This window comes from Bubalus kerabau, chromosome 23, assembly GCF_029407905.1.
Source record: "Bubalus kerabau isolate K-KA32 ecotype Philippines breed swamp buffalo chromosome 23, PCC_UOA_SB_1v2, whole genome shotgun sequence".
In the NCBI taxonomy this organism is placed as follows: domain Eukaryota; kingdom Metazoa; phylum Chordata; class Mammalia; order Artiodactyla; family Bovidae; genus Bubalus; species Bubalus kerabau.
In genome coordinates, this window is record NC_073646.1 from 8,533,453 (window position 1) to 8,559,737 (window position 26,285).

Here is a 26,285-nt window from a genome sequence, read left to right on the forward strand (position 1 = left end):
GACGTAAAAGCCACCGCCTGGCTGCCCAGGGTCCGGGCCCCCACAGCCATCTGCCTCGTGGGCGTCTCCCTTTCTCAGCCTGGGCTGGTCCCCCCTCCCCTCTTCTCTCTGCGTCACCTGCGTGGGTGTCTGTCTGTGTGGTCTTTAACCCACTTCCCTGGGCCTCTGCTGCATCTCGCCCCCTCACCTTGTCATCCCCGCTCCTCCCACCCCCTCTCTCCCTCCTTCACTCTCCTGCTTTCCAGTTTGAGTCCCATCTTCCCTCCCCGCGGTCCTCTCCCCCCACCCCGTCGATGTTCCTGCACACTGTCCACCCCCCCGCCTCGGGTGAGCATGGCCCCGCCCCAATGCCCCTCCAGCTCCAGCCCAGCCACCCCTGCCCATGTCACTGCCCCCCAAGCACAGGTCACATTTCTGTCCTGACACGGTGGTCCAGGCTTCTCAGGTCTCGATTTTCCCAACCACTCTAGTTAGTCAGCAGCCTGGTTAGACCAACCCATTTAATGGTTAAGAAGACTAAGGCTGTTGAAAGGGAAAAGTCTCCATGAAGTCAGAAACCTGTTTGTCTTACACACCAATACATTCCTGCCGTCTGACCCTGGCCCAAAGCAGGGGCTCAGTACGTTTTATGGAATTAATTGTTTAGAGGAATTGTTGCTTAGGATGGTGTTTTTCAGTTGTGGGTGCTCTTGCTTCCAGGGGCATTTGGCTAAGTTTGGAAACATTTTGGGTTGTCACACCTCGGGGAGATGGGTGCCCCCGGCCAAGGAGGCTGCTAAACATCCCATACCACAGGACAGCCGCCACAGCAAAGAACAGTCTAGCCCAAAAAATGGTAGTGGTGCCGAGGCGGAGAAACTGTGACCTGGAAGAAGAGGATCAGCTACTTGAGGAAAGAAAAATGGGCCTCGGTTGAACCTGCCATGAAGGCGACGCAGAAGAATGAGTCTCAGCCCTCCCCATGGGGAGTGGAAGGAGATGTACATGTACCATCTTTAAGTCTTACCAAGACCTTGAGAGACAGAAGGATCCCTATTTTAAATGTGAGAAATCTGAAGTTCACAGAGGTTAAGCAACTTGCCCACCACCACACAGCTACCATGTGGCAGAGTCAGGCTCCCAGCCCAGGCCTGAGCTCGCCCCTCATCCCCAGTGTGGTTCCCAGACCAGCAGCCCTGGCAGTGCCATCTCCTGGGAGCCTGTTAGACATGTAGCAGCAAGCCCAGCCCAGACCCGAGTCAGACGTGCATTGACAAGACCCCGGGCGATTTGTGAACACAGAGGTTTGAGAAGCCTTGCCTTTGAGATTTTCCCCTTTTTCAAGGATCCTATACACATAAAAAAAACTTCCCTGATTGTTAATCGGCTATACCCCGATACAAAATGTTTTGAATATTAAAAAAATTAAATTTTAAAAAATAAATTTAAAATTGTAAAAAAAATAAAACTTCCCTGATTGACTTGCCATAATCAAGCAGAGTAGCGGATCAAGACAGGATTCATTTATATTTTGATATGGATTTCTGATATAATTCCACAGTGGTAAGAGAACAGACTCTGTATAATTTCAATACCTTTAGACCAAGAAGTTTTTGCACCTTGTTTTATGTCCCTGAATATGTTCCAGTATCTCCTGGTGTATAGTCTATGGGAACTTGAATTTGTATCTTACTGTTGTGTGAAAATTGTATAAATCTTAATTATGTTGAATTAGCTCATGGTGCTTTTCAGGTCTACTATATCCTTCTACTTTTCTGTCTATTCTAATAGTTTTTGAGAGTTTGATATTGAAACTCCAAGTAAAAGTCTTAATTTATCTATTTAAATAATTGTAATATATAGTGGAACTATATGTACCTTGAAGAGGAAATAACCTCTTGATGAAAGTGAAAGAGGAGAGTGAAAAGGCCAGCTTAAAACTCAGTCTTTAAAAAACTAAGATGATGGCATCCAGTCCCATCAACTCATGGTGACTAGAAGGGGAAAAGGTGGAAGCAGTGACAGATTATCTCTTCTTAGACTCTAAAATCACTGCAGATGGTGACTGCAGCCATGAAATCAGAAGACAGTTGCTTCTTGAAAGCTATGGCAAACCTAAAAAGCAAAGACATCACTTTGCTGACAAAGGTCCATGTAGTCAAAACTACAGTCTTTCCAGTTAGTCATGTATGGATGTGAGAGGTGGACCACAAAGAAGGCAGAGCATTGAAGAATTGATGCTTTGAAATTGTGGTGCTGGAGAAGACTCTTGAGAGTCCCTAGGACTGCAAGGAGATCCAACCAGTCCATCCTAAAGGAAATCAACAATGACTGTTCATTGGAAGGACTGATGCTGAAGCTGAAACTCCAATCTGTTGGCCACCTGATACAAAGAACTGACTCATTGGAAAAGACTTTGATGCTGGGAAAGATTGAGGGCAGAAGAGAATGACAGAGGATGAGATGGTTGGATGGCATCACCAATTCAATGGACATAAACTTGGGCAAACTCCGGGAGATGGTGAGGGATAGGGATGCCTGACATGCTGCCGTCCATGGGGTCGCAAAGAGTCGGACACAAATTGGTGATGGAACAATGACTTTCATCTTTTAAAAAAGGGAAAAGGGGGAAAAAAAGACAGGATTTATTAATAATAAGTGTTCAAAACAGAGCACCACCAGTGACTTTTCCAGCACTCCTGGGGACAAGCCTATCAAGGTAATTGACACCAAGTGATAGCGTTGTCATGCCTCTCACCTGGTGCATCAGGGGACATGCTTTTATGTGCAAACCACTCGGCCTGAAAGCTTCCTCTAAGTGGAGCCTGGAATTAATCTTGATTCACTATAATTCAAAGCATCATCAGATTATCATTCCTCAGAGTCAAAATGCACACATATCACCATGTTTTACAGCTTTGCTTGAACTTCTGGAAGTGCCTGTTTGGCAGTGATAGTTCAGAATCATCAGACCATCGAGATGTTGTACTAGGGTAGGGAATTCATCCAGGCCATTGGACTCAATTTTTTTTTTGGACATATTCTAACATTTTCAGAAGATATACAGCCCAGGGAGGGGACTTGATGGTTCAGGCCTGCCTGGGAAATATTTGGTAAAACCAACAAACAGGAATTATATGGGCCCAGCACTTCTCAAATTCTATGCATGCGAATCACCCAGGGTTTTGACAGACACAGCTTCTCAGTCCCTAACAGGCTCCTAACAGGCTCCCAGGTGATGCTGGTGCTTCTGGTCAAGGGACCACAGGTCATCCCTTCTTGAGAGCACAGACTCTGGGGTCGGGCAGAACTGGGATCAGTCCTAGCTCTGCCATGGACCAGCCAGGTGACCTTGGACAAACGACCTAGTCTCTCTGAGCCTCAGCTTCCTCATCTGTAAAATGGTAAGACCCCCATCTTCATGGAGTTACTGCAAAGGTGATAATAGATAAGCCGAGGAAGACGCACCAGAAGTCCAGTGGCTGAGAATTCGCCTTGCAGTGCAGGAGACATACGTCCGATCTCTGGTCAGGGAACTAAGATCCCGCGTGTCCTGGAGCAGCTGAGCCCAAATGCCACAACTGCTGAGCCCGAGCGCCACAACTAGAGTTGCTCCCATATGATTCCGTTCCACGTGCTGCAACTGAGAGCTGACACCGTTGAATAAATAGTTAAATATATATTTTTTTAATTTTTTAAAAAAGATGAACCGGGGAAGTTTTCACTAGATGGCAGGTATTGGCCCAGTGCAGACTTGCTGGGGTGGGAGCATTTTCAGTTTGTACACTGTGGCCTGCATGATCTGGTCTGATTGTCCTCTTCTGCTGGATGGAATCACCGAGAGCCGTCTCTTCCTATCTGTGTCAGTAAGAGGGGTCCTGGGAATTCCCAGGTTGCCCAGTGGTTAGGACTCCCTGCTTTCACTGCCATGACCCGGGTTCAGTCCCTGGTGGGAGAATTAAGATCCTGAAAACCGAGCTGTGTGGCCAGGGAGAAAACAAAAAAAAATCCAGACACAATAGCTGGACAGAGAGCAAATCTGAAGAGTCACATTATACAGACCTGCCTAAAATCCCAGGCTCCATGTTACACACAAAAGTCACTTTGGAGGACTTGGGTGGCTTTAGAGGAGGAACAGGCAAGTCACCCTCGACACCGCTGGTAGGGGAACCTGCTTCCTGGGGAAACGATCTTGGGGTCCAGGTATCTCATACAGTAGCAGTGGCCCCCAAACTTTTTGGCACCCAGGGTCGGGTTTCATGGAACAAAATTTTTCCACATATTGAGGCAGTGGGCGAGGGGCGGGGGCTTAGATGGTTTGGGGATGAATCAAGTGCATGACATTTGTTGTGCACTTTATATTTCTATTATGATTACATCAGCTCCCCCTGAGGTCATCAGGCATTAGATCCCGGAGGTTGGAGACCCCCGTCATACAGGGTGGAGCTGAAGTGGGATGTCGTATCTGCCCATCTGTGGTGAGACCCTCATGTATGGGGCTGACCATGCACTGGCAGGCCGATCCTGGCCCTCTGTGACCCTGGCATAAAGCTCCTTACAGGAGCCCCAGCTCACTGGTCTCTATGTCAAGGTGACCCCTAGGCATCTGGGCGCTCAACTGCAGCAGCTGTCCGGGGCGCCCCGGCACTGATCTCCTGAGGAGATGACGGTGCTGCGCATGCTGTGTTCCCTGCCCCGCAGCCTTCTAGAAAGCCACACAAGAGTGGTATTAGATCTCAGGAGTGTGACTACAGGGTCAAACCCACCTCAGCCACTAGACCAGCGCACGGGCTCAGGTGCTGAGCAGGCGGTCACCCCACAGATGAGGGAAGAGGCAGCAGTTCACCCCTGGTCCCAGCAAGAACCTGGGAGAGGCCCCTCATTCAGGGCCGTTTCCCATCTGGCATGGCGGTACAGTTCCCCAAAGCCGGTATCTGTCAGGACTTGTGGATCCGACCCTGATGAGTGATTCTGCCCCGAAACACTGGATGGTTTTGAAATCTGCGAACTTTCAAATTATGTTATGGTCTCGGTCTCGGTCTCTGTCTCTGTCTCTCTCTCTCTCGCTTCCCTGGTAGCTCAGCGGTAAAGAATCCACCTGCAATGCAGGAGACACAGTTTCGATTCCTGGGTTGGGAAGATCACCTGGAGGAGGGCATAGCAACCCACTCCAGACTTCTTGCCTGGAGAATCCCATGGACAGAGGAGCCTGGTGGGCTACATACAGTCCAAAGGGCTGCAAAGAGTCAGACACAACTGAACAAAAGCATGCACACACGCAAGGTCTGTCTACCAGCAGACTGAGAAATCAGCCTGATGGCTTTGTGCATTTTAACCCTCTGTTAAAACCACAGATTTCCTTGGTGGTCCAGTGGCTAAGACTTTGATTTCCCAATGCAGGGGCAGGGGAGCGCAGGTTTGATCCCTGGTTAGAGAGCTAAATCCCACATGCCGCAACTATGGGTCTGCATGCATAACAAAAGATCTAGCATGCTGCAACAAAGACCCAGCACAGCCAAATAAAATATTTCTAAAAAAAAAAAACCACAAAGGGCGAGGTCAGCCCCTCAGACTAAAAAGAGACCTGTGGGCTTGGGTGATGGAAGCAGCCCTAAATGCTCAGGCCTCTGTCCCCTCACAGGCACTCTTATCAAAACAATCTGGTACCTGGTGACTGTGATTTCTGTGCTGATCAGAAAATGTTGATGGATGATTGGAAAGAGCATAGGAATCAGAGAAAGACACAATCCCACCATTGATGATTATACGCATAGGAATAAACCAATGAAGTACAGTGGACAAATGAATTAATGGGAAAAAATCAGTCTCTGTTGATTGATAGATGCCTGATCCAAATGGGTCTTGAGTTTGTTTCCCATAGGGCAAGCTTGCTGACTTTAAGCAGCAGAGTTATAATGATTAAAATCTAACTTTATTCTTAAGCTGCCCTCTGTATTATGTGTGCGAGTGTGTGTTAGTCACTCAGTCATGTCTGACTCTTCGAGACCCCCATGAACTATAGCTCACCAGGCTCCTCTGTCCATGAAATTCTCCAGGCAGGAATACTGGAGTGGGTTGCCATTCCCTTCTCCAGGGGATCTTCCCAACCCAGATATGGAACCCAGGTCTCCCGCATTCCAGGCAGATTCTTTACGATCTGAGCCACCAGGGAAGCCTGTCCCATGTTGTAAAACCTTAATTAATTAGAACTCAACCCACTAAACTTGCTTCCCCATCACTTCCAAGGCTCAAGCCACTGGGAGTTAAGCATAATATGGGGACTTGAAAAAAGATCATAGCACAGAAGTCCCTAAACACCTGGGCAGGAAGGAGCCACCTAAAAAGATGGTGACCTCAGAGCATGAGAAAGCCTGAGCCAGGACTTCCCTGGTGGACCAGTGGTGAAGACTCCCCCTTCCAATGCAGGGGGCATGGGTTCAAGCCCTGGCATGGGAATTAAAATCCCCCATGCTGCAAGGTGCAGCCAAAATAAATAAAGAGAACTCTTTAAGTTAAAAAAAAAAAAAAAGAAGATTTTTTTTTAAAAAACCATGCTTTAGATAGATCGGGAGTTTAGGATTGACATGTACACTCTGCTATATTTATAATAGATGACAAGGACCTACTATATAGCAGAGAAAGCTGCTCAATATTCTGTAACAACCTAAATGGGGAAAAGAATTTGAAAAATAATAGATATATGTATAACTGAATCACTTTGCTGTACATCTGAAACTAACACAACATTGTTTTTCTTAATAAATTTTTAAAGTAATTAACACATACTGTTAAGATGAGATGCAACAGAGAATGAGATGGTTGGGTGGCATCATCGATTCAACAGACTTGAGTTTGAGCAAACTCCGGGAGATAGTGAAGGGGAAGCCTGGTGTGCTGCAGTTCACAGGGTTGCAAAGAGATGCGACTGAGCAACTGACCAACAACAACACATATTGTTAATAAACTATGCTCCAATATTAAAAAAAAAAAAAAGACCTAAATAGACTGCTCCTCTAGGAGATTCGGACGAATGAATGAACCGCTTGGGAACCAGGGCTCCCGGGCCTCTCTGCTCAGCCCCAACCCAAGGTGACAAAGGAGTTCTGAAAGCTCCCTTTCTCCTCCCGCCTCGCCTCCGAGCTGGCCCCTGAAGGCCTTTTGCCACGAGGTGGCGCCCCCGCCTCATGAATCCACAGCAGGACACAGTCGTCTGTCCCCTTGGCCACTGGCAGCCTCTCCCACGTGGGCCCCAAGAGTCACAGGGGACTCTCCACCCAACCCATGCTACAGAGCAGCCAGAACGCAGCTAAGCCCATACCCTAATTTAGATCAAGCCTGGCTTCCTTGTGGCTCAGATGGTAAAGAATCTACTGACAATGTGGGAGACCCAGGTTCAATCCCTGGGTCAGGAAGATCCCCTCTGGAGAAAGGAATGGCTACCCCTCGTCTTCTTGCCTGTAAAATCCCATGGACAGAGGAGCCTGACAACCTACAGTCTTTGGGGCCGCAAAGACTCAGACACGACTGAGCAACTAACACACCATGGCTCTCATTTATCAGCCCACCAACCCTGAACCCATTTTAGAGGTAGGTAAGCTGAGGCTCAAAGAGCACACACAGGCTGAGGTCACACGACTCTGAAGTAATAGGAGTGGAATCTAAGCCCAGGTCTGCCTGGCTCTGTAGCCAGCATTCTTCCAATTACCCTCTTGCCCAAGGTGGGGACTGTTTGTCTGAAGGCAAGCAGGAATCCTGTGGATTGGAGACAATGTTATGACGTTGTGCTGGGATAGATCCAAGGGTCTGATAGGCCCGGACTGAGACATGATTCTGCCTCAGGCTTTAGGAAACAGTGGACATGGGAGCCACACAGGACCATTCCTCTGGGGCCGTAGTGTCTAGACCAAGGAATCAAGCTCAGAAATGGGTCCTGTGGGCAGATCGAGGCATTTCCAGCTTCCAACTTACCACAAAGAGAGCCTGGAGCTGATGGTTTGGCTTGCAGGGGTCAGGGACAAAAGGAACTGAACCTTCTTCCCCCGACCCTCCTCTGCTGGCGGCTCCTGAAAGGCAATAAAGATTGGTGGCTAGAGCGTGGCGCCTGACGTCTGAACTGGGCTCAAAGCAGCCCAACACTCGTCTCTCTGAGCCTTGATGTTTGTGTCTCTTAAAGATGGCACTTGATAATACGGGTAAGGCATGTGGCACACCCCCGATTCAGGAGAGGCGAAGGAGCCGCGGCCATCGTTTTCATCGCCACTGCCAACACCATCACCAGCATCACTCTTATAAGTGTCCACTGTCGCATCTCCATTAACCACCTGTCTCAGTGGGGGTTGGAAACTCCCCAAGCAGCTAATGATGTAAAACCATTTTGCCTAAGTGTTGTTTGACTGACAGGATGGGTTATTTTGGGGAGGAAAAAAAAAATCATTCGAGCTCTTGAGTGCACCATCCCTGAAAGGTTTCCACGACAACGCACCCCTGGATGTTCCAGGGGGAAGGCAGCCACGTGGGGGAAGAGCGAGAACGAAAATCAAGAGATGGGGAGGGGTCCCCCCTACTCCACCTATTTTCCTGGCTGCGTTTGTACAGCAGGATGCGTTACACAGGTTCTCTCTTTTACACCTCGTCAGGACCTTCAGGACTGAGCACTATTACATTTTCCAGATGAAGAAACTGCAACTCAGAGAGATTAAAACTTGCCCAGGCCGTGCTTTCCTGGTGGTCTGGCGGTTAGGGCTCCGAGATTCCACTGCAAGGGACACAGTTCGATCCCTGGTCTGGGAACTAAGATCCCACATGCTGCCCGGTATGGCCAAAAAAAAAAAATATATATATATATATATATATAAACAGCGTTTCCCTCGTAGCTCAGTGGTGAAGAATCCGCCTGCCGATGCGAGAGACTTAAGTTTATCCCTTATTCAGGAAGATCCCACATGCCACGGAACAACTAAACCCACGCACCACAACCACTGAGCCTGTGCTCTAGAGCCCAGAATCTGCAATGACTGAAGCCCGAGTACCCAGAGCCTGTGTTCCTCCAGAGAAGCCACTGCAGTGAGAAGCCCGAGCCCTGTAACTAGAGAGCAGCCCCTGCTCACCACAACTACAGAAATGCCCTCATAGCAACGAAGACCCAGCACACCCCCCAAAAAAACAAAAACGCACACACAAAAGACTTGCCGTTTGGGGCCAGATAGCTCTTTGTTGCAGCCCATCCTGTGCACTATGGATACTGAGCAGCATCTAGGGCCTCCTTGCACTAGTTTCCAGCAGCACCTCCTTCCTCCCCTTCTCATGACAACCCAAACCTGCTCCAGACACAGCCAGGCATCCCAGTTGCTGACCCTGGGCTAGGTTAATAGTCTTTGCGTACATGTGTAGGGCACACTCCATCGGTAAAGCTCTGTCAGAGGACCTGCCTCCTGGGATCCCATGCAATCGTGTGACTTTGAGGTCTTTTAATGGTGAGGATCCTCGGAACTGGGGGTGAGCCCCGTGCCTGAGCCAGTGGACGGACACAGGAAATCAAAGGGAAACTCAACCATCTAACCTCCTTGCTGGGCAGACACATCTTGCAGTACCACCTCTTCTTATGGGCAAGGAAACAAAAGGTCAGGGTTTCCCAGGTGTCTCGGCAGGAAGGAATCTGCCTGCCAATGCCGGAGACGCGGGTTCGATCCCTGGGTTGGGAAGATCCCCCGGAGAAGGAAATGGCAACCCACTCCAGTATTCTTGCCTGGAGAATTCCATGGACAGAGGAGCCTGGCAGGCTATACAGTCCATGGGGTCACAAAGAGTCAGACGTGACTGAGCAACTAAACAAAAAACAACAGCAAAACTGAGAGTCAGGGAGGAGGAGCGGCCCCCAGGGGTCCCCGGGCCTGTGAGCGGCAGGGCTGGGTGGGCACCCAGTGAGTGGTCTCCACTGTAGCCTCTAAGGACTCCAGACCTCAAAGGTCACATTGGTTCACACGGAACCACCCAGCTCCACTTGCTGGGCGGTATCACAGACTGGAGGATGGGCCAAGGAGGCGAGGGTCACGGGCATTCCGCTCAGGACCCAGCGTGGTAGATGTCGGGCCCTTGGTGACACATAGGACCATGGCGTGGGGGGTAGGGCTGTCGCCTGCCCGTGGCTGCAGAGAAGAGTGGAGGATATTTCAACGTTACATGCTGCAACAAAGATGGAAGTTCCCTCCTGCCACAACCCAGAGACCTGGTGCAGCCAAATAAAAAATATCTTGAAGGAAAAAAAAGATATTAAGGAGTTCCCATCCTGGGTCTCAAAAGGCACTTGCTCCTTGGAAGAATGGCTATGACAACGTAGACAGTGTATTAAAAAGCAGAGACATCACTTTGCTGACAAAGGTCTGTATAGTCAAAGCTATGGTTTTTCCATTAGCCACGTACAGATGTGAGAGCTGGACTATAAAGAAGTCTGAGCACCAAAGAATTGATGCTTTGAAACTGGTGTTGGAGAAGACTCTTGAGAGTCCCTTGGACTGCAAGGAGATCAAACCAGTCAATCCTAAAGGAAATCAACCCTGAATATTCACTGGAAGGACTGATGATGAAGCTGAAGCTCCAATACTTCGGCCACCTGAAGGGAAGAGCTGACTCATTGGAAAAGATGCTGGGAAAGATTGAAGGCAGGCGAAGGGGGCGACCGAGGATGAGATGGTTGGATGTCATCACCGATTCAATGGACATGAGTTTGAGCAAACTCCGGGAGTTGGTGATGGACAGGGAAGCCTGGTGTGCTGCAGTCCATGGGGTCGCAAAGAGTCGGACATGACTTGGTGACTGAACAACAAATCCTGGGTCTCAATCAGCCTCTGGAAGACATCTGGAGCCCCAAGGAAAACGGTGGGGCTGTGGGAAATGCAGGCAAAGCTAAGGTGAGCAGGGCTTTCTCCACCTGCCAACAGTTTTCTTCATAAGTGTCACAATGAAGCTATTTGAGAACCAGCTTGCGAAGCACCTGGCTCTAAAAATCCTTCTCACAGGCTCCCCCAAGCAGAAACAACGCAGCGCCTCCTGAATGTCCTACGCCAGGCCCTAACCCGCAGTGATGCTCCATACGTAGACGAATGAATGAATGAACATGAATGAAGACGACGCCACCCACTTTGTCTCCCCCGATTGCCTTAGACCAGGGCTTGGCAAACTTTTCCTGAAAACGCCAGATGGTAGATATTTTTGGCTTTGCAGACTGTATGGTCTGTGTCGCAACTGCTCCTTGGCTCTGCCGGGGTAGCACAAAGACAGCCACAGACATCCAGAAGTGGGTGGTGCGGCTACGTTCCAGTAGAACTTCATGCACAATGAAATGTGAATTGTATGCGATTTTCTTGCGATACAAAATATTCTTCTTCTTTTCGTTTTTTTTCCTACCATTTACAGTGTAAACCTCATTTTATAGCCCAGATTGCAGGTCATGTAAACTGATGGTGGTTGCATTTGACTTACACTTTTGCTTTTTGTTTTTCATATTAGCTATTTGTTCTTAGTACAAAAGCAATGTGTGTGTGTGTGTGTGTGTATATATATATACATAAAATGAGACATAAGTAACATGCAGATACGGAGAAGGCAATGGCACCCCACTCCAGTACTCTTGCCTGGAAAATCCCATGGACAGAGGAGCCTGGAAGGCTGCAGTCCATGGGGTCGCTAGAGTCGGACACGACTGAGCGACTTCACTTTCGCTTTCTACTTTCATGCATTGGAGAAGGAAATGGCAACCCACTCCAGTCTTGCCTGGAGAATCTCAGGGACGGGGGAGCCTGGTGGGCTGCTGTCTATGGGGTCTCACAGAGTCAGACATGACTGAAGCAACTTAGCAGCAGCAACATGCAGATAAAATTATAGTCATCCACAATTTTAACATGCAGAGATAACTACTTCTGCTCTACTGCTGCTGCTAAGTCGCTTCAGTCATGTCCAACTCTGTGCGACCCCATAGACGGCAGCCCACCAGGCTCCCCCGTCCCTGGGATTCTCCAGGCAAGAACACTGAAGTGGGTTGCCATTTCCTTCTCCAATGCATGAAAGTGAGAAGTGAAAGTGAAGTCGCTCAGTCGTGTCCGACTCTTAGCGACCCCATGGACTGCAGCCTACCGGGCTCCTCCACCCATGGGATTTTCCAGGCAAGAGTACTGGAGTGGGGTGCCATTGCCTTCTCCTAGTGGGCATTTTTTTTTTCAGTCTATTGATCTATGTATCATCTATATTGGTGATCTCCAGTGTGATAGACAGGAGCTTCCCTGGTGGCTCAGCAGTAAAAGAATCCACCTGTAATGAGGGAGACATGGGCTCGATCCCTGAGTAGGGAAGATTCCCTGGAGGAGGAAATGGCAACCCACTCCAGTGTTCTTGCCTGGGAGATCCCAGGACAGAGGAGCCTGATGGGCTACGTCCATGGGGTCATGAGAGTTGGACCCAATTTAAGGACTAAATCACCACCACCACCAATGTGTGACTATTTAACTTAAAACAAAAGTTAGATAATATTTTAAAATTCCATTTCACAGTCAACTAATGACATGTCAAGTGTTCCATGCCTACCTATGGCTGGTGGCTACCATATTGAATAGCACATTTCCATCATCATGGAAAGTTCTATTAGACAGCATTGATTTATCGATATCTATCTAGATTTACCAAAAATAGAACATCAAATAAGCTTTTTTTGGCAAATATCTTTTACTCACTTAATATTTTGCATAAACCATTCACTATTCAATACCTATGTTTTATTTAATTCCATACCATTCAATATTCAACATCTATGCTGTATTGGAGACGTCTAATTTCATGCAACAGATGTCCTTTCTGAGTCCCTGTTGTACTCAACTTATAAGTACTTATTAGTTGTTTCTAGATTTTTGCTACAAGAAACAAAATGACAGTAAACCACTTTATCACTAAACTTTAGCACCTTTCATTGTTTTAGGATAAATTCATAGAGGCTTAACTGCTAGGTCAAAGGGTAAGCTTATTTTTCAGATTTTTTGAATAGGAATACTCAGTTTCTTCCCAGAAAGGCTTTGAACATTGATATTCCCTACAGCAATTTATGAAATTGTCCACTTCCTTGAAACCTCCACAAATAATGCTAATTATAATAATAAAAACAAGGCCATTCTGGTAGATGAAATTTTCCATCTCTTTAACTTGTCAATTTCTTTGGCAAGCCTTCCTTTCTTCCGCATTTACTGACCATTTTATTTCTTTGGACAGTGAAAGGGATTATCTGCATGGCTTGGGTTTTAAGGAAAAATTTGTAACCCAGGCCTCATAAAGGTCTGCAAGGTGACAGCATTAACATACCAAAGAGACTGGCAAAGCTCTCAGTTTTAGCAGAACTGTGGTTCAGTGGTATGTTCCATCCGTTCCTTTGTATTCTTCTTCTTTGGGGCTGCACTGGGTCTTCGTTGCTGCACTCGGGTTTTCTCTAGCTGCAGTGAGCCGGGGCTACTCTCTAGCAGTGGAGCAGCGGCTTCTCACTGCAGTGGCTTCTCTAATTCTGGAGCACAGGCCCTAGAGCTCGCAGGCTTCAGTAGCTGTAGCCCACGGTGTTAGTCGCCTCTCAGCATGTGGGATCTTCCCAGAGCAGGGATTAAACCCATGTCCCCTGCATTGGCAGGCAGGTTCTTAACCACTGGACCACCAGGGAAGCCCTCTTTTGTACTATTCTTATGTATTGTTTCTTTTGGTCCCTGGAGTCACAGACCACACTAGAGGGCAGGTGGTTTGTTCGGAGGTTTTTAAATGTATTCATTCGCTTTGGCATGCTCAGTTGCTTTAGTCGTGTCCGACTCTGTCACCCCATAGACTGGAGCCCGCCAGGCTCTTTTGTCTATGGGATTATCCAGGCAAGAATACTGGAGTGGTTTGCCATGCCCTCTTCCAGAGGATCTCCCCAACCCAAGGATGGAACCTGAGTCTCCTGTGTCTCCTACATTACAGGTGAATTCTTTACCCACTGAGCCACCTGGGAAGCCCCCACCCCCAACTTTTTGTTTTGCTTTGTTTTATATTTATCTTAATTCCCAGGACTATAGTCTTGCTCACCTAATCGGAGATAGGGCAGCCTGGATTCAGGGAAGACAGGAAGGAAGGAACTCAGGGTTTTGCAAGATGCAAACAAAGGAAATAGTTACCTGATCAGGCTGAGTGGGGAAACCCAAGCTGAATTCTTTCCTGGCATTTTTAATTCTGTAACAGCTATTCATCATGCGCGCTTGGTGAGCTCTTGTTTTCTGATGGGTAGTTTCCTGTGTCTTTGATTTTACCATTGAACGAATGCATCCTCTTTCCAAATACCTTTAGAAAGCTACTGGGCTAGCAGTTATTCACATTTCAGTATTAGCTAGTCTTCATACCGGAAAAGGCAATGGCACCCCACTCCAGTACTCTTGCCTGGAAAATCCCATGGATGGAGGAGCCTGGTGGGCTGCAGTCCATGGGGTCGCTAAGAGTCAGACACGACTGAGCGACTTCACTTTCACTTCTCACTTTCATGCATTGGAGAAGGAAATGGCAACCCACTCCAGTGTTCTTGCCTGGAGAATCCCAGGGACGGGGGAGCCTGGTGGGCTACTGTCTATGGGGTCGCACAGAGTCGGACATGACTGAAGCAACTCAGCAGCAGCAGTCTTCATACAGCACTTCAATTTTTGTAAAGGCAGCTTCATCACATCTACCCTCTCACTTGTGCTCATGAAGGAGGTGTTATCACTGCTGTCTCCACTTACTGTTGAGGATCAGAGAGGCAGAGTGACCTGCCCGAGAACATGCAGCAGGAACCATGGACGCCTAGTCCAGTGATTTTTGCACTGCCCCAAGGATGCACTAGCTGGGAGGTGTTAAATGAATGGCCGCTCAGAGAACTGAGAGCGAGAAGGCCCTGAGCACTTGCATGGAGGGAGGGTGTGCGTGGGCGGGGGGGAAGGGTGGAGGGAGACCCTATGCTCTTTCGCCCTCCCTTTCTTACGGAACCTTGTCTAACTCTGAATCTAGGTTTCCCGGAGCCCGAGATCTAAGGCTCATGGTGCAGAGGGGGCAGCTACACACGTCTGCAGCCCCCAGTATCCAGAAAAGGGGCAGGGGGCAATTAAGGTCTAGGTTAAACCAGCCTATAGAGCCTCCCCGCCTCCCGCCCTCCATTTCAGAGACAGGCACCTCACACCCCAGCTCGGCTGGGGCTCCTCGCCGCCGCGGTCGCAACCCGGCTCCTCCATCCAGGCCCTCGCGGCCCCTCCTCCGGGCCCCCGGCTCCTCCGCCCCCGGGAGGCCGGACTCTGCCCCCGGCCCGCCTCCCCCCGCCCTCCCGGGGGCGGTGGCCCGTGGCGGGCGCGCTCATTGGCGGTGGCGCGCGCGAGGGCCGGGACCCGCATCTCTGATTGGCCAGCGCGGCTCGGCGGAGCCCAGGAGCCCGGCGAGTCGCTGGGGGAAGCGGGGCAGAGACCGGGCGCCGCCGGAGCGCAGGGCGCGGATCGCTCAACTCGGAGCCCGGCGGATCGGAGTCTGCACATTGGAGCAGAGGCCTGGAGGTAAGGACCTGGCGCCGGGTCGCGTGAGGCGAGCCCTTGCGCGCTAGCTGAGATGGAATCCTGTGGCCCTGCCCCCCAGGGAGCAAAAACGGGGCATCTTCTCTTAAGAGACCGAGCCCTCATCTTTCCGAGACGCGGGTCCCTCTGTCCCGAAAAGACAGAGCCGTCCACCGTCCAGAGAGCAAAATAGTTTCCTTTTCCCTTCGGATATGGGCCCTTCCTTCCTGGCCCCCCGGCTCTAGAAATAAGATTGCTCTCCCCACATTCCCCCTTGGAATGGAACGTGCTTCCCTCCGCCCCCAAAGTGGGTTCCAGCCTCCCCGGGTTTCTAGGGCCCATCATTTCTTTGGAGACGCATGCCTCTCCCCCGTCCCTAAAAAACTAAGTTTGGATTCTTCTCCCCACCCTCCCTTCTCAGCTCGGAGATAACGGGGTGCTTCCTCCAGGAGGGAAAATAAGCCCCTCCCTAAAAGAAGGATATCGCTGGCCAGAGACTCTGTATGTATCCCTCAAGTGCGATACAGACCTCCGTGTAACCCACCCGCCCAACTCAGAAACTGGACTCAATTCCCTGTCTCCACCCCCAGTCCCCCTTCATCCATCAGAGACAGAAGACTGATTGCCTTGAAAACCTTTACATTTAAGGCATTTGGGAGATTACTCCTCTTTCTCAAGATGTGGGCAAGGGTCTGGTCACCGGTTTGGACAAAGCCACACACCTCACCCCACCCCTTTAACCCTTTCGCACAAATCCCATCCCATTAACCACCCCCCTACCCTGTCCCATCCCTCCCACCTCTCTACTCCACCTGATCCCATCTCTCCTTTCCTCTCCCACAATTGCCAGAGATAAGAGCAGAGGTTGAGGTTTAGTAAGAAGGTTTAGAAGACTGAAACCCTTAGAGCTGGGCTCCTCAGCCTAGAGATCATTCCTGGAGCCTCCAAACTGCCAGCAGAGATGGCCTCTGAGGCAGCAGGACCAGTGAGGACCCCCCCCCACACACACACACACAAAGGACTGTGTCCCACATATCCTCCCCTGAGACAGACCAACCCCTCTCCTGGAGAAGAGGGTGTCCATGCGGAAAGAAGGGCCCCCATTTGCCTCCAGGGGCTCCCCCTTCCTAGCTCCTGTGGACATTGCCCGGTGGAATTCCCTAGGCCCTTAGCCAAGAGAGATGCTTGCAGGAGCCATCCATCGGACTGGCTTCAATGAAGCTGGACTGAGGGACAGGTTGGTGGTGACCTGACAGGGGCAGGGAACCGCTTTGATCCGGCGGGTCAGAGTAAGGGGTGGCAGCAGAGGAGAAAAAGCAAGGAGCTTCGCTTTGGAGCTGCAGCTGAGAGGTGGAGAAAGGAGAAGTGTGTGTCCCAGACGCCCAAAGAGGTCAGCCCCGAAAAGAGAGAAATGGCGCTACCTGGAGACCTTAGACCTCCCAGGGACTTGAGACCAAAGATCTTGCTCCTTCATTTGACAGTTGAGCAAGCAGAGGCACCAAGATGGGAAGAGACTTGCTCAAGGTCACCCAGCCAGTGGGTGGTGAAGCTGGTCACAGCCTCTCTGGGACTCGTGGACCGGCAGGGTCCAGAATACTACCTCCCATCCTCACATTTATAACCAAGGTGGTTGGGCACCAGGCTCCCCACTTGTCAGAGATGGTGCAGAGACTCCACCAATGTCACTCAGCTGGGAGGGGACACAGCTGGAACTCGGTGCCGCCCCCCAGCAGGTCGCTGTATAGAATCCATTCCCGGGCCCCTGCACTTCCCCGCTCAGCCCGTAGCATCTTTTTATTGAGCCAACTGCCAAGTCTAGGCTTGCCAGAATCCGAATGGACTCAGGACGGCAAGTGAGATCAGTTGTATTAGTCTGGAGCTGCTGCTGCTGCTGGAGTATCTGTTGCAGGCGAAGCTTGCTCCAGGCTCTTTGAACAGCACCCCCACCCCCACCCCTGCAATGGAAGTCACAGTCCCTCCCTCCAGGGCCCCCTCCCTCTCCATCCCTGCCTTTTCCCTGTGACCCCAAGTTCTCTGCTGCCATCTCCCACCCTAGCTCAGAGCCTGCTTCTTTTCCTGAGGCATTGAACCCCCACAGAGCAGCAGCAACCAGGTCCCTACAAATGGGAGGGTTTTGAGGTGGGGACTCCCCACTGCCTCCAGCTGAGGGCTTGGCAGTGCTCCAAGTTGGAGCAGGGATCCAAGTTCAAGGTGCCAAGGTGAAAGTTCACAGTATGAGGGAGAAGCTTAGTGCAATGGGGGTTGAGGGATCCATCTCTGGCCCCTCTATTCAGGGTCAGAGCCCAGATTTGCTACTTAGTATGTGTCTTGGTGGAATTATTAACCTCTCTGCAACTAATTCCCTTAGTGTCCTTATTACAGTAAAATGAGTTCATCTTGGTAAAGTACATAGCATATGGCAAGTGAGGGGAAGCAGTGATTATGACAAGTCATAAAACCTCTAAACCTGGGTAGGGGGCTTATGCTTTTAGGTAAGACTTAAGACTCACAATGTAGATCACCTGTCAGGCAGCGAACAGTCAGCTCTTGCTTCGAGACTAGGATGGTGTCTTCCCAGAGGGATGGTGTGGGATGTGGAATGCACCCCAGACCCTAAAGTCAGATGGAGCTGGGGATCTACTTCTGTTACCGCTGGCTGGGCAACCTTGGGCAGGTTATCCGCCTCTCTGAGCCTCAGTTTCCTCATCTTTGAATTGGGCTTGTTGGTGGGGGGAGAGGCTAGGCATCAGATAAGAGATAGGTCTGCTGCTGCTGCTGCTGCTAAGTCGCTTCAGTCGTGTCCGACTCTGTGCCATAGACGGCAGCCCACGAGGCTCGCCCGTCCCTGGGATTCTCCAGAGAGATAGGTCTAGAGCAGGGCAACAGTGTTGCCATTTGGGGCCGGATCATTCTGTGTTGCCAGGGGCGGGGGAGGGGGGCTGTCCCATGCATTGTAGGGTGTGGAGCGGCATCCTTACCCTCTACCCATTAAAGCCAGTCACAACCGTTTCTAGTGATGCCAACTAAAATAATCTCCAAGCATGTCCTCTGGGGGGCAAAATCCCCCTCCCCGCATTGAGAACTGCTGGTCTAAGGTAGATTCTCCACTCATAGTGCATGATTGATGTTAGGAGAGCATCCTTCTTACTCAGGCTCCTCGTTCCGCTTTGTGCATCATAGAGGTCATGTGTCAACTGCTGAGCCTCCCGATGTTGAGGGCAATATTAACCAACCCCTCACTCTGGAAAATCCAGAGCACCTCCATGTGCATTACTGTAGGTTTCCCATTTTACAGGTGAGCTGAGGCCCACAGAGGTTAAAGGACTCTGCTAACAGCATTACCCCCATCCTTGCTAGAAGTCAAAGCAACTGTCCCTGCTGGAAGTCAAAGACAGTTTTAGAAATAACCTAGTTCTGGAGCCTTCTCAGTTCCTTTAGCCGTCTCAGAATTTTAACTGCAAGCTCTGGGGCCCAGCCATCCCTCAGCTAAGAAAGAATCTCCTGTAGAAATGCTAGGCCAATGCAGGAATGTTCAACCAAGGGCTTGGCAATCCAAGATGGGAAGGGGTTACATTATGTGGAAAAATGAGCCATCTTTTTAGGAGAATGGGGTGGAACTATACTCCTGACCTGGAGAGATCTCTAAGACATCATTTACTGAAAATGATAAAGTCACAGAATCAATATATAGGTATTTTAGTAAGTATATGTACATACATATAGGGAAGCGAGAAACATGAAAGGGGCCTCTGTGTGTGTGTGTGTGTGTATGTGTCTATCCATGGGGGGAAAGAGGAAACAGGATCCTTTAGCCAGCTTACTGTGCATTAAAGGTGAGCCAGGCACAGCCCCCAGAAATTGAGACTTGCTCAGAGTCCTTTAGCCATGAAGATGGCAGGGGATGACTGTGTCCCGAGCTCTGCACACCAGGCTGGGGCTCTTTCAGCTGCCTGGCCCCCAGGAAAGAGAGGCAGGCAGGATCTGAGGACTGGACATTCCTGCACACCCAGTCCCTCTTTCCTGGGAAGTGGTCATGCCAGAAGCTGCCAGTGACCGGAACTCAGGCCTTTGAGCTTCCTAAGAGTTCTGGAGCCAAGAGACAGAGATCTGAGGCCTCATGTCCACAGGCTGAGCCTCCGCCCTGCCCAGAGGGGACTCTTGTCACCAGCATCCTGGTGGGGCCTGAGGTCACACTGACCAGAGCTGAACTGGGCTTCCACCAGCATGAGGGGGGCTTCCCTGGTGGCTCAGATGGTAAAGAATCTGCCTGCAACGCGAGAGACCTGGGTTCAATCCCTGGGTGGGGAAGATCTCCTGGAGAAGGGAATGGTTACCCACTCCAGTGTTCTTGCCTGGAGAATCCCATGGACAGAGGAGCCTGGCGGCGCTACAGTCTATGGGGTCATGAAGAGTCAGACACGACTGAGCCACTAACACGTTCACTTCACTTTGTACCCTCACAGCATGACAGCCTAGGCCATGGCCATTCTGTTTGTTAGTGTCACATTTTCCCATCTTTAGAAAGGCAATGGTAGTTGAAAGAAAGGAAAGAAGGAAGGAATAAAGAAAGAAAAGAAAGAAAGGCAGAAGGAGGGGGGAGGTAGACGGAGGTGCAATGGAAGAACGCAGCTCTGAGTTACTGTGAGGATTGGCTGAAACCCTTGTTCAAGCACCTGGTACCTAGTCCCTCTTCAGTAGTGTGAGCCCTGGCTCTCCCCATCCCTCTCTCTCTCCTTGTCTGCCCTCCTTGCCAGAAAGCCGGGGACAAAAGCATCATGGGTGACAGCTGGGGAGCCTGAGGGCTTCCAGAATGCACCACCCGCTCCCCACTGCACCCCTACAGAAGGCCCAGGAAGTGGTTCTGAGCTGCATGTCCTCCTTTTTCTCCACCACGTCTGACTAGCCTCGCTTTCCTGGAGGCACCAGGCATTTTAAACTGTCTTACCCATCCCAGGAATGGTATCGCCTGATACAGCCTCTGATCACACATCCTCTCTGTCTTGGGGTCGACTTCCCAAGGGCAAATTGCCCTCCTCCTTCAAAAGCTGTCTCCGTGACCCTTCCTGCCTCCAGCCTTCCCCCAGCAAGGATCCATTTATCCTCAGAACTGAGCGCTTAAACATCCAAGGCTTCCTTGGGTCTGTAACTGTTGGCTGGGTTTCCTCCCCATCTGTCTCCCTGGGGAGTAGACATACATTCGAGTCTCTTTCACTTCCATCCTGAATGCAGAGCACTGTCCCTGCCACACAATAGAGACTGGATGAGCGTTTACTGCGCAGTGTGTGCAAGAGAGTGCTTGTGTGCTCATTTGTATCCGACTCTGCAACCCCATGGACTGTAGCCCACCAGGCTCCTCTGTCCATGGGATTCTCCAGGCAAGAATACTGGAGTGGGGTGCCATTTCCTTCTCCAGGGGGCCTTCCCGACCCAGGGTTTAAGCCAGCGTCTCTTGCATCTCCCCCATTGGCAGGCGAATTCTTTATCACTGCACCACCTGGGAAGCCCCAGGTGATTAAAAAAAATGTGTATGGGATCTTAGTTCCCTAACCAGGGATCAAACACATGTCCCCTGCATTAGGAGTGAAGAATCTTAACCACTGGACTGCCGGGTAAATCCCTTAATAATTTTAAAAGGTACAATTCAGTGACATTAAGTACTTTCACAATGTCGTGCAATCATCACCTCTCTCTAGTTCCAGAACTCTTTTATCATACCGAAAGGAAAACTTGTCCCCATGAAGCAGTCACCCTCCCTTCCCCCAGCCCCTGCCAACCATTCGTCTGCTTTCTGATTCAATAGATTTGCCTGGTCTGACTATTTCATATAAATGGCATTATCCAACATGTGGCATATTGGTCTGACTTCTCTGTGGTAGCATATATCAGTACTTTGCTCCTTTTCATGGCTAAATAATATTCTATCGCGTGGATTATACGCCAGTTGGTTTATCCGTCTATCAGTTGAGGGACATTTGGGCTTCCAACTTGACGGCTATGAATGATGCAGCTGTGGACATGTGTGTACAAATTGCAGCTTGAAGATCTGCTTTCCGTTCTTTGGGGAGTGGGACTGCTGGGTCCCATGGTAGCTCTTTGCTTAACCTTTTGAGGAACCGCCATGCCAGACTCCACCATTTTACAAGCTCACCAGCAATGTGTGAGGGTTCCAATTTTTTCCACATTTTTGTCAACACTTGTTATTTTCTGATTACTAGTATTACAATGTATTACCTTATTCTAGTGGATATGAAGCAGTATCTGATTGGGGGGTGGGTATCTTTTTTTCTTACTTTTTCTCACTGTGGTTTTGATTTACGTTTCCCTAATGGAGAAGACTCTTGAGTCCCTTGGACTGCAAGGAGATCCAACCAGTCCATTCTAAAGGAGATCAGTCCTGGGTGTTCTTTGGAAGGAATGATGCTAAAGCTGAAACTCCAGTACTTTGGCCACCTGATGCGAAGTGTTGACTCATTGGAAAAGACTCTGATGCTGGGAGGGATTGGGGGCAGGAGGAGAAGGGGACGACAGAGGATGAGATGGCTGGATGGCATCACTGACTCGATGGACGTGAGTTTGAGTCAACTCCAGGAGTTGGTGATGGACAGGGAGGCCTGGCGTGCTGCGATTCATGGGGTCGCAAAGAGTCGGACATGACTGAGCGACTGAACTGAACTGAATTGAACTGAATGATTAGTGATGTTGAACATCTTTTCACGTGCTAATCGGCCTTTTATGTATCTTCTTTGGGGAAAGGTCCGTTTAAGTCCTTTGCCCATTTTTTAATTGGGATGTTTGTCTTTTTGTTGTTGTATAAGAATTCTATATATACCTAAGTACATCTTTGTCTTGCTATTTCCTTTTGCATTTAAACATTCACTTAGCTCCTGGGGGTCAGGCCCTGTCTCCTGACTTTGGGATGTCCAAGTGACAGTTCCTGCCCTCCAGGGGTTCCTAGTTTAGAGCAAAGTTTCCTTTTCTTCTTTTTTGCCACACTTTGCAACTTTCAGAATCTTAGTTCCCCAACCAGGAATTGAACCAGGCTCCAGCATTGAAAACACCAAGTCCTAACCACTTAACCACCAGGGAATTCCCAGAACAAAGTTTTTTTACAACACTCTTGCCACGGCTGGGGTGGGGTGGGCATGGAGGCAGGTGGGGCGTCCTGTGTACTATGGGATGTTCAGCGGCATTTCTGGGTTTTATCCCACTCAATGCCAGTAGCACACTTAGCTCCAAGTTGTGGCAAGCAATAATGTCCCCAGACATTGCTAGACATCCCCTGGCTGGAAATCAGTGGTTTAGAAGCTTAGACAGGCATGTCTATCTGCAACTTCCTGTGCCTAACAAGATGCCTAGTGGGCATTCACAACTTATCTGTTGGATGTTGGATGGGTGGGTGGGTGGATAGATAGATGAAGTAATGAATGCAATTTACAGGGTCTGGACATGTGCCTGAAAGTCGACTATGTGAAACAAAACATTGTTCTTCCAACTGGAATCTGGAATATTCTACCCCTTTCTGCCTAGCACAGTGGTTCTCAGACTTGCACATCAGAATCCCCTGGAGGATGTATTAAAACAGAGATCGACAGGTCCCACCACCAGAATTATCACTCTGTTGAATCACCGACCTAGCAGAATGCTCCCAACCTGGTTTCCATGTCCCTTGGGAACCCTGCACCTGACTACCCCCGCTCGCCAACCTGTCCATCCTCGGAGTCTCATAGTCTTAACTGTCAGCCTCTCCCACTTGGGCACTAACATTTATTACTTTGAACGATCAGCAACCAGGGCTTCCCCAGTGGCTCAGCGGTAAAGAAACTGCCTGCAATGCAGGAGATACAGGAGACGCGGGTTCGATCTCTGGGTCAGGAAGATTCCCTGCAGGAGAGAATGGCAACCCATGCCGGTAATCTTGCAGGGAAAATCCCATGGATAAAGGAGCCTGGCAGGGTACAGTCCATGGAGTCACAAAGAGTTGAACACGACTGAAGTGACTGAGCACACAACACATCAGCCACGTACTGGTTATCTGTCTTTCAGCCACTGCTCGGAGAGTTCCTGCAAAGCTGGGACCCACTGTGTCGTGGCATCTTGCTGCTCAAAGTGTGGTCCAGCGCCCAGTGGCATGACATCGCTGGGGAGCTGGGGGGAAAATGTGGGCGCTTGGGCCCCACCCAGCATCCTACAAAATGCAGTCTGCGGTTTAACACTATCCTGGTGGGACGAGGGGGTTCGTGTGCACCTTCAGGTAGTTTAGGAAGCTCATCCTTGGCCATCTCTGTAACCTCACAACTCAGAGCTAACCCCTGTAGCTTCGCTGATGTGTTACCTTGACAGCATCTGTTACATTGTAAATGGTGCCTGAGCAGAAACATCATTAGGGTGTTACTGGCCATCCGTATCTCCGCCTGATGTATTTTATCTCTTGGAATGCCTGAACTGACCTTGCTTCACCCATTGGAAAGCCAGAGGGGTGGCGTCTTGCTCAAGGTCAGGCGATGACCATAAAGCAGAATGGAGAGATGGCCATCCGTTTCCTAGAGGGGAGCAGTTGAAAGGCCATGGTTATGACACGTGAAAATACAGGGCGGGAGGGTAGCGTTCAGGGGCTGCTGGGGTGCTTTTCACACGTGGCGAGCTGGGAGATGATTTAAAAGTGGGCCAAGAACAGGAACTGAAATGGTATTTTTTAATTAATTAATCTGTCTTTGGCTGTGCTGGGTCTTTGTTGCTGTGCAGGTTCTCTCTAGTTGAGGTGCGTGGGCATCTCATTGTGGTGGCTTCTCTTGCTGCAGAGCACAGGCTCCAGGGTGCATGTGGGCTCAGGACTTGTGGCTCTGAGACTGGGCTCATAGGTTCAGGAGTTGTGGCTCACGGGCTTAGTTGCCCCGTGGCATGCAGTCTTCCTGGACCAGGGATCGAACCCGTGTCCCCTGCATTGGCAGACGGATTCTTAGCCACTGGACCACCAGGGAAGTCCTGAAATGGTATTTTTTTTTTTCATTTATTCAGCCAGTGTTTGTTGAGTACTTTGTAGGTGTCGGACATTGGCATCCCGTGTATAGTATTAACAAGGAAAACAAGGTCTCCCTCTTAGTGGCTTCTGTCTAGGTGGGCAGTCTAGCAATCTGCATTCATTCATTCCTGAGTGAATGTGCCCGTTTGTCATACAACTCCCACTTGTCTTATACACTAATGGTAGGGTGTGTGTGTGCATGGTAAGAAGAGACAAACACCCAGCTTCCACACCAGAGGATCTTCTAGGCTAGCTGTCAGGATGTACTGTGTGTGCTAAGTCACTTCAGTCGTGTCTGACTCTTTGCGACGCTATGGACCATAGGCCACCAGGCCCCTCTGTCCATGGGATTCTCCAGGCAAGAATACTGGAGTGGGTTGCCATTCCCTTCTTCGGGGATCTTCCCATCCCAGGGATCGAACTAGAGTCTCTTATGTCTCCTGCACTGGCAGGAGGGTTCTTTCCCACAAGTGCCACGTGGGAAGCCCAGCTATCAGGGAACAGGCCCATAAACAACCAGTCAGAGAGAAGAGTACCAGGAAGGTGGGAGTAGATAGAGGGAGGAGCTCAGAGAAGGAAGAGGTTCTCTGTCTCTGTACCTGGGCATGCTGGGAAAGAAATTTCTGGAGGAAAAGGCAGAAAAGACAGGAAAGATATTCTCAACAGATAGGACGCAAACAGGGGCTCACAGACTTCATGGAAAACTCTTAAAATCTTCAGGAAAAAGTAAAACGGGGGGTGGTGATAAAACCATGACTCCCTTAGAGATACAAAGATGAACACTTAATGATTCTGTAAAGCTCATTCAATGAAAGAACCAAGCAGATGTTGGAAGAGGTTCAAAGGAAAAGTCAAATAAAGCACAGTTGTCTATGGAATAAAGGAATGGTGAAATCCATTGCAAATGGAGGCAAAAAAATGACTGGACAAGACAGAATTGGCTCCTCTGTGAGATTCCTGGGCTTCCCAGGTGACTCACTGGCAAAGAATCCACCTGCCAGTGCAAGAGACATGGGTTCGATCCCTGGGTTGGGAAGATTCCCCTGGAGGAGGAAATGGCAACCCATTCCAATATTCTTGCCTGGAAAATCCCATGGACAGAGAAGGCTGGCAGGCTACAGTCCATAGGGTCGCAATGAGTTGGACCGACTAAGCAGCTGAGCATGTATACACACATCAGATTCCTACAACTTAGAAAGAGTTGGAAAAAAAAATAGCTTGAAGATAATGTAATGAACAAGGCTAGAATCGGATATCTTAAAAGTTTGTGTGGTATGTAAACAATGCATAGTTTTCCATTGAGATGGCTTTTTAAATAAAAAACCAATGTTCAGAGGATGGGGGAGGTGTTTGGCAGAGGCTCCCCAGAGTGGATGGCTAAGAAGAGGGGAGCTGTGAGAAGGCCAGATCATAAACAGCCTGGTGACCCTTGATGCTGAGTTTAGACTTGACCCAGAGACCCCTGGGGAACCTGGAAGGCTTTTAAGTAAGGAGGTGACCTGATTTGATTAGCACTTGAGAAATACTCTTCAGGAAGCTTCATGGAGAGTGGACTGACTGTAGGAGGAGCCTGTTTGTTAGAAGATGAGATGGTGGGGGCTTCACATAGAGTCGGGCTCAGCAGATTTTTTTTTTTAAGGGGCAGATAGTAAATATTTGAGGCTTTGTGGGCCATGCAGCTATAGTTACAACCACTCGACTGTACCGTGAAATGTAAATGAATG

The 26,285-nt window shown here is 49.6% G+C and overlaps 1 protein-coding gene across 2 annotated transcripts in view; it reads left to right on the forward strand.

The window, feature by feature from the left end:
- Positions 1 to 15,412: 15,412 nt before the first annotated feature.
- The window catches only part of ABAT (4-aminobutyrate aminotransferase), an 88,897-nt gene continuing 78,024 nt past the window's right edge, over positions 15,413 to 26,285 (forward strand). Inside the window, exon 1 of one of the 2 annotated variants that reach the window (XM_055562262.1) lies at positions 15,413 to 15,545. The gene's annotated coding sequence lies outside the window, so the exon portion shown is untranslated. The remainder of the gene's footprint in view (positions 15,546 to 26,285) is intronic. The other variant, XM_055562264.1, reaches the window with a different exon arrangement.